Raw genomic sequence first — 9,109 nt, forward strand, 5'->3', positions numbered from 1 at the left:
AATGGAATTATATGTGTGTGGGTTACATATTACAAAACACAAAGAACTATTTCTTATTTAATACTTTCATTTATTTTGGTATTTCAAAGTAATCAAACTCCAAAATGATCCCGTTTTGTAAAAGTATGCACTCTCATATATCGATCATCATCAAATAGAAAATATCAGGCAAATGGCATGCTGGGGCTTCTTCAACCTGTTCAAGTGAGGAGGTCTAAATAGGGCACTGATTCAACTATAAAATGTTTGTAAGAGCAGCAGGCAGACCAATGTTCTAAGTCTTAAGGAAATATTACATGCAGGGTTTGGCACAGGAAAGAATCAGTATTTAGGTATAGGAACCCAGCCAAGTGGGCAGGTTGAAACCAAAATATGAACTGAGGCATAGAGACTAGAGACTAACATGGTGGAAGTGGGAAGGCTATGATTTGGTGAGCATTTGAGGGAACAAGAAACAGCACCAAGCACACTAGAGTTCAGTGTCCATGGAAATGTGGTTAATTCCAGAATCCAGCAACCACAGAATCTTTTGGCTCTACTCACATTGAAGGGGATCAGAGGTCGGACTGGAATTAGCCTTCAAAACCCATAGATAGCTGAAAATAATATTTCTCTCCAAAGGTGATATCATGAGGAAATCCTGAGATGCACACATTCATAGATACAGATATCACACATGTGTGCATATGTGTACACACACACATTGGTACACATATAATTTAGAAAACCTTCCAAATCATTTTATGTTTTCACTAGAGACCTGATGCATGAAATTCATGCAAGAGTAGGCCCTCCTTCCCCCAGCTGCTGGCACCAACTTCCCTCTGGCACCTGGGACTCAGGCTTCCCTCTGACAGTCAGGACCCAGGCTTCCCTCCAGCCGCCAGCAGGCACCCAGGACCTGGGTTTCCCTCGCAGCCCCAGCTTTGTCCAGAAGGTCGTCCAGAAGGACATCTAGTCTAATTGGCATATTACGCTTTTATTATTATAGATTATTACTATTCAAATGGATTCCATGAATCACAGACACTAGGAACATCTTCTCAGATACAATCCACTCTTGTTCCCATCTAGCACAATCACTCTATTGGCATCGTTGTAGTTGCTCCCTTGCCATTCTAATGACCTTCAAGGACCTGGAGAGTATTATGCTAAACAAAATAAGCCAGTCAGAGAAAGACAAGTATCACATGATCTCACTCATATGTGGAATCTAATGAGCAAAATAAACCAAAGAACAAAATAGGATCAGAGACATAGAAGCATGGAACAGAAGGAAGGCAGAGGTGGGTGGGTAGGAAGAGATTAACCAAAGATCTTATATGTATATGTACATTACCTATAGACACAGACAACTGGATGATGAAGGCCTGGGGCCTGGTGGAAACCAGGTAGAGGGGAGCAATGTGTGTGTGTGTGTGGGGGGGAAATGGTGACATCTCTAATACTCTCAATAATAAAGATTTTTTTTTTGAAGTATGGTGACCCGACTACCGCTGAAATCTCTCCCGGGGGTGGGGCGGGGTGGAGGCGGCTCTGCTGCAGAGACTGCGCCATCTACAAGGGGAGAACAGCTGTGACTGGGAGCCCAACCTCAACTCCACCCGTGGAGACCTTGGAAAACACACAGGACCCTACAGCCACATCAGCCAGGGACCAGCTGCCTCGGCTGCAAACACATGAACACTGAGACTCCAGCCTGCATGGCTGCAGGCTCCTAAAATGTTTGTCCAGGGGGAGACAAAATGGCGGCTGAATAGGCAGATGATCCTGCGCCTTCTCATGGAGCAGATAGAAGAAACAGCTGAATTGAATAACATCCACCCAGAATTTGGTGAATTAAACACAGCTGGCGACAAAATCCATGGACAGAAAGGTCAGAGGTTGCCTGGAGAGAGTGTTCTACATTCTATTTTTATTTTTTTTATCATTTTACTCTATCTCATTTTTTCCTTCATGCAACCCTTTTTTCCTCAGTTCTCCTTTTTTTATCCTGTTTCTCTTCTCCTGTACCTGCTTTAGTTTTACTCTATCCTTTCTTTTTACTCCTTGTGAAAAATTGATCTGCTTTATCTCCTTTATTAATGCATTACTATTATAGTAGTCTCTGTTGGCTTACTCATATATCTAATTTCCTTTCATTTACTTCAAGACCATGCACCCTTCTCTTTTCTCTTTCTTCACTAGCCAATTTTTTCTTCTTGTTGTTTGTTTGTTAGTTTGTGTTTTTTGTTTTTGTTTTTGTTTTTGTTTTACCTCTCCACGCTTGTTCTCTACTACTTATAGCATAATTAGTTTCACTCACCAAACTCAGGCCTATCTGCTCTCTACTCTACTTTTCCAAAAATAGATGAATTTATAGATATATTAAAGAAAGGGAATTTTTTTATTTTATATATATATAAAATTTTATTTTATATATATATTTAATTACTATTATTACTACATTTTATTTTTTTAGTTTATTTCTTTATTGAGTATTTTGTCTTTCACATTTCTTCTTATACACTTTTTCTACTAACTCTACACTGAATCATGGCCATTACCACATTCATTCAATTCCTTTACCTCACCTTCTGGAAATAAGCTCTGCCTCTTCAGATTCAGCTCCCCTCCTTTTATTCTGGGTGTTAGTTGTTTGGATTTATTGGACTAGTTGTTGGTTTTGTGGCGTTTCCACCCCATATACGTATATTTCTTTCCTCTACTCTTTTCATCTTTTTCTTTTCTCTCTTACTTTTTTCCTTTTCTCAATATCATTTTTGCACTCCTTTCTCTCCCCTTATTCTATAGTGATCACCTTTATTTGGGGTTATTGGTATCATGAACACATTCATGTTTTGTTCCCTCTGTGTCATGTCTTGTTGAGTTGTATTTTATGCCTTTTCGTCAATGTGGTAGAGAGTGAACCACATAACCAGACACCCTGAGAGGAGCAAAAATGGGGAGACAAAGAAAGAAACATACTCCATATGAAATAAAAAAAAGAAATTGCCAGAAAAGGAAGTAAACAAAATGAAGGCAAGCAATTTGTCAGAGAAAGAATTCAGAGCAATGGTCATATGGACGCTGAAAAGGATGGAAGACAAATTCAACAACATGTGTAAGAACCAAGAGGAAATGAAGAAGAAACAAGAAGAAATGAAGAATGACAAAGCTGCTATAAAGAACACAATAGAAAGCATCAACAGTAGACTAGAAGAAGCTGGGGACTGCATCAGTGAGCTAGAAGACAAGGTAGGAAAAGACTCCCAAGCAGAGCAGCAACTGGAAAAAAAACTTAAAAAGCAGGAGGAGAGCCTAAGAGAGCTTGGGGACAACACAAAACAAGACAACATCCACATAAGAGGGGTACCAGAAGGAGAGGAAACTGAGCAAGGAATACAAAACCTGTTTGAAGAAATAATGACAGAAAACTACCCTGATATTGGGAAGAAAAAACTCACACAAGCCCAAGAAGCTCACAGAAACCCAAACAAGATGAACTCAAAAATAGCCAAACCAAGACACATCATAATTAAATTGGCAAACACCACCAACAAAGTAAGAATCTTAAAATCTGCCAGAGAAAGACAGAAAGTTACCTACAAGGGACCTCCTATTAGACTATAAACTGATTCCTAAACAGAAAAACATCAGGCTAGAAGGGAATAGAATTAAATATACAAAGAGATGCAAAGCAAAGCACTGAATCCAAGAATACTATACTCAGCAAGGCTATCATTCAAAATTGAAGGTGTAGTCAGGAGCTTCACAGACAAAAAGGGGCTAAGGGAGTTTATTACCACCAAACCAGCAATGCAAGAAATAATAAAGGGACTGCTGTAAAAAGAAGAAATAGGAAGGGAAGATGGAAAACAGGCATAAAGAATACAAATGGTGACATACAAGTACCTATCAATAATAACCTTGAATGTAAATAGATTAAATGCTCCAATCCAAAGACATGGGGTAGCTCAATGAATAACAAAACATGATCCATATATCTTCTGTCTACAAGAGACCCACCTTAAACAAAGGACTCACACACATTGATAGTGAAGGAATGGAAAAAATATTTTTCAGGCGAATAGAAATGAAAAAAAAAGATGGTGTAGCAATACTTATATCTGACAAATAAGACCTCAAAGTAGGAATACCCAAATACATAAAAAAAAAAAACTTCTGGCAGATATCAAGGGAGAGATTGACAGCAATACAGTAGTAGCAGGGGACTTTCAAACCCCATTTACACCACTGTATAAATCCTCTAAAAAAATAAGCAAAAAAACAGCAATCATAAATGACTCACTAGATCATATGGACTTTATTGACATCTTCAGAACATTTCAACCCAAAGCTACAGAATATACATAGTTCTCCAGTGCAGATGGGACATTTTTAAAGATAGACCATATATTGGGACACAGGCAAAGTCTCTTCAAATTCAAGAAGATAGAAATCTTATCAAGCATCTTCTCAGACCACAATGGCATAAAATTAGAAATCAACTACAATGAAAAAAAATCAAACACTTGGAGGCTAAATAGCATGCTATTAAACAATGATTGGGAACAAACGACAAGTGGTGGAGAGGATGTGGAGAAAAAGGAACAGTCGTGCACTGCTGGTGGGAATGCAGACTGGTGCAGCCACTATGGAAGACCATATGGAGTTTCCTCAAAAAGTTAAAAATGGAACTTCCATTTGACCCAGTGATCCCACTTCTAGGAATATATCCCAAGAAACCAGAAACACCAATCAGAAAGGATATATGCACCCCTATGTTCATAGCAGTATAATTCATCATAGCTAAGATCTGGAAATAGCCTAAGTGCCCATCAGCAGAAGAATGGATTAGAAAACTGTGGTACATCTACACGATGGAATACTATGCTGCTGTAAAAAAGAAGGAACTCTTACCATTTGCAACAGCATGGATGGAACTGGAGAGCATTATGCTAAGTGAAATAAGCCAGTCAATGAAAGAAAAATACCACATGATCTCACTCATTTATGGATAATTAATACCATTATAAACTGATGAGCAAAAATAGATACAGAGGCAGAGCAACATCGAACAGACTGTCAAACTACAGTGGGAAGGCTGGGGAGGGTTGGGGGTTGGGAGCGGGGGTAAGAGATCAACCAAAGGACTTGTATGCATTCATATGAGCATAACCAATGGACACAAGACACTGGGGGGCATGGGAGGCTAGGGGAGGGTCAAGGGGAGAAAAAAAAGGAGACATATATAATAATCTTTGTAATACGTTAAGCAATAAAACAATTAAAAAAAACAATGGGTTACCAAAGAAATGAAATAAGAAACAAAAAGCATCCAGGAAATAAACAACAATGAAAACACAACAATCCAAAATCCATGGGACACAGTGAAAGCAGTCTTGAGAAGGAAGGTCATACCTCAACAGGTTTACCTCAAAAAATCAAGAAAAATGGTAATAAATTATCTAACCATACAACTTAAAGAGTTAGAAAGAGAGCAACAGAAAAGCCCAGCATAAGTAGAAGGAAGGAAATAATAAAGATCAGAGAAGAAATAAACAATATAGAGACACAAAAAAAGATCATCAAAACTAAGAACTGGTTCTTTGAAAGGATAAACAGTATGAATGAACCACTAGCCAGGCTCACCAAGAAGCAAAGAGCGAGGACCCAAATAAACAAAATCAGAAATGAAAAAGGTGAAGTAACAACCGACCTCACAGAAATACAAAGGATTATGAAAAAAATACTATGAGCAACTCTATTCCAACAAAATGGACAACCTAGATGGACATATTCTTAGAAAAATACAAGCTCCAAAAACTCAATCAGGAAGAAAAAAAAAACCCTGATGAACATATATGCTAAAATCCTCAACATAATTCTAGCAAATTGGATCCAGCATTACATTAGAAAGATCATACACCATGACCAAGTGGGATTTACTCAGGGGATGGTAAGGATGGTACAGTATCTGCAAATCAATAAATGTGATACATCACATAAAGAAATTGAGAGGCAAAGATCACATAATCACATCAACTGATGCAGAAAAAGCATTTGACAAAAATCCAGCACCCTTTCTTGATAAACACTCTCAGCAAAGGGGAATAGAGGGATCATACCTCAGCATAATAAAAGCTTTATGTGACAAACCTACAGTCAACATCATACTGAATGGGAAAAACTAAATTCATTTCCCCTAAGAACAGGAACAAGACAGGGATGCCCACTTTCACCCTCCTTTTCAATATAGTACTGGAAGTGCTTGCCATAGTGATCAGAAAATAATACAGCGAAATAAAAGGCATCCAAATAGGAAAAGACATAAAACTGCCATTAATTGCATATGACATGATACTGTATATAGAAAACCCCAAAGACTTAATCAAAAAACAATAGGCTCAATAAATGAATTTGGCAATGTAGTAGGATACAAAATTAACACCCAGAAATCTATGGCTTTTTTATACACCAAGAATGAACTCACAGATAGAGGAACTAAAAAATAAGTCCCATTTACCATTGCACCAAAAATATTAAGATACCTAGGAATAAACTTAACTAAGGAGGTAAAAAACCTGTATTCAGAAAACTATAGGACATTGAAAAAAGAGATAGAGGAAGACATAAACAAATTGAAGAACATACTGTGTTCATCGATTGGTAGAATCAACATCATTAAAATGTCCATACTACCCAAAGCAATTCATAGATTTAATGCAATCCCCATTAAAATACCAATGGCATATTTCGCAGCAATCCTGAAAAAGAAGAACAAAGTTGGAGGGATCACAATTCCAGATAGCAAGCTATATTACAAAGCCATGGTTCTCCAAACTACCTGGTACTGGCACAAGAAAAGACATACAGATCAATGTAATAGAACAGAGAACCCAGAAATAGACTCAAGTCATAATGTTCAATTAATATTTGACAAAGGAGGCAAGGGCATAGAATGGAGTCAAGACAGTCTCTTCAATAAATGGTGCTGGGAAATTTGGTCAGATACATGCAAAAAATGAAACAAGATCACTAACTTATACCATACAGAAAAAACAAACTCAAAAGGGTTAAAGGACTTACATGTAAGATAGGAAACCATAAAAATCCTAAAAGACTCCATAGTCAGCAAAATATCAGACATATGTCATAGCAATATCTTTACTAATACAGCCCCATCAGAAAAGGAAACTAAAGAGAAAATAAACAAATGTGAGTACATCAAAATAAAAAGCTTCTGCACAGCAAAGGAAACCATCAACAAAACAACAAGAAAGTCCACTGCATTGGAGAACATATTTGCCAATGGTATTTCAGATAAGGGTTTAATCTGAAAAATTTACAGAGAACTCATACATCTTAACAAAAGGAAGATAATCCAATCAAAAAATGGGCAAAGGACATACATAGACACTTTTCAAAAGAGGACATACAGAAGGCCGAAAGACATATGAAAACATGCTCAAAGTCACTAATCATCCAAGAGATGCAAATCAAAACAACAATGAGGTACCATCTCACACCTGTGAGAATGATTACCATCAACAAATCAACAAAGGACAAGTGCAGGTGAGGATGTGGAGAAAGGGAACCCTCGTGCACTGCTGGTGGGAATGCAGACTGGTGCAGCCACTGTGGAAAACAGTATGAAGTTTTCTCAAAAAGTTACGAATGGAATTCCCATTTGACCCAGTAATCCCACTTCTAGGACTATATCCCAAGAAACTAGAAACACCATTCAGAAAGGATATATGCACTGCTATATTCACAGCAGCACAATTTATAATACCTAAGATTGCAAACAGCCTAAGTGCCCATCAGCAGATGAATGGATTAAAAAACAATGGTACATCTACACATGTAATACTGTGCTGCTATAAAAAAGAAGGAATTTTTACCATTTGTAACAGCATGGATGGAACTAGAGAGCATTATGCTAAGCGAAATAAGCCGGTGAGAGAAAGATAAATATCACATGATCTCACTCATATGTGGGATATATTCCTATATAATAAAAGACTAATATGCAAATAGACCAAATGGCAGAACAACTGGAACAACCAGTCGCTATGACGTGTGCTAGCCACCAGGGGGCGTGCACAGAACATGGCTGGCTGTGTGGGATGGTAGAGCAGGTGAGCAGGAGCGCCAGACCCAGGCAGGGCACCAATTGCTGCCATCAGGGTGAGCATCTGGTGGTTACTGAAAATTCTTTGCTCCCATGTGCTGCGGTCCCACCCAGCACTCACACCCACTGCCAGCGCTGGCCCACTCTCACCCATTGCCAGTGCCTGGCGCTGGTGCTGATCACTTGGCACCATTAGTGGGTGCGAGTGCAGCTGCCAGCCCCAGTCACCCGAGGGCTTCTCTACCTCCCCCTGCTCCTGAGGGGCAATTGGAGCAGCAGCTGCCACTGGCACACACTGATGGTGCAGAGCGATTGGGGCCAGCACCAGCAGCAAGTGTGACCAGGTTTTCTGGCACACAGGGAATGTGGGGGAAGAGAGGGGCAGTGGGCCATGGTGGGAGGGGCTAGGCGGGGGCACAGAGGATGGGCCGAGACCTGCCCCTGTGCCTACCGCAGCCTCGCAGCCCACAGTTCCTTTCAAGGTGCACGAATTCATGCACTGGGCCCCTAGGGATCAACATAAACTGATGAACAAATAAAGATCCAGAGACAGGGCCAGGGGAGGGGGGAGTTTTAGATCAATCAAAGGACTTGTATATATCCATATTCGAATAACGAATGGACATAGACACTGGGCACTGGGGGCCTGCCCTTAGGGGTGGGAGTGGCCGGGGGGGTCAATCGGGGAAAAAGAAGACATATCTAATACTTTAAACAATAAAAAAAAACAGTGATGTGACTAGAACATAAGTCTCTTGTTTTCACTGATTGCTCATAAAGTGGCTCTGAAAGAAATTTCAAAATTGGACTGTGAGACTTGTTTTTAATGTCAAAGTATAACAGAAACCATGGAATTGCCTTCCCAAATCACCACTTTGGATGTCACAACACTCATTTTGATGTTTAAATTATAATATATTTGATTTATATTTAAAAAATAACAATCCACTGCTATAGTTAACATATACAGAATTTGGAATAAAACAGTTCTCC

Source organism: Myotis lucifugus, unplaced genomic scaffold, assembly GCF_000147115.1.
Source record: "Myotis lucifugus unplaced genomic scaffold, Myoluc2.0 scaffold_40, whole genome shotgun sequence".
In the NCBI taxonomy this organism is placed as follows: Eukaryota; Metazoa; Chordata; class Mammalia; order Chiroptera; family Vespertilionidae; genus Myotis; species Myotis lucifugus.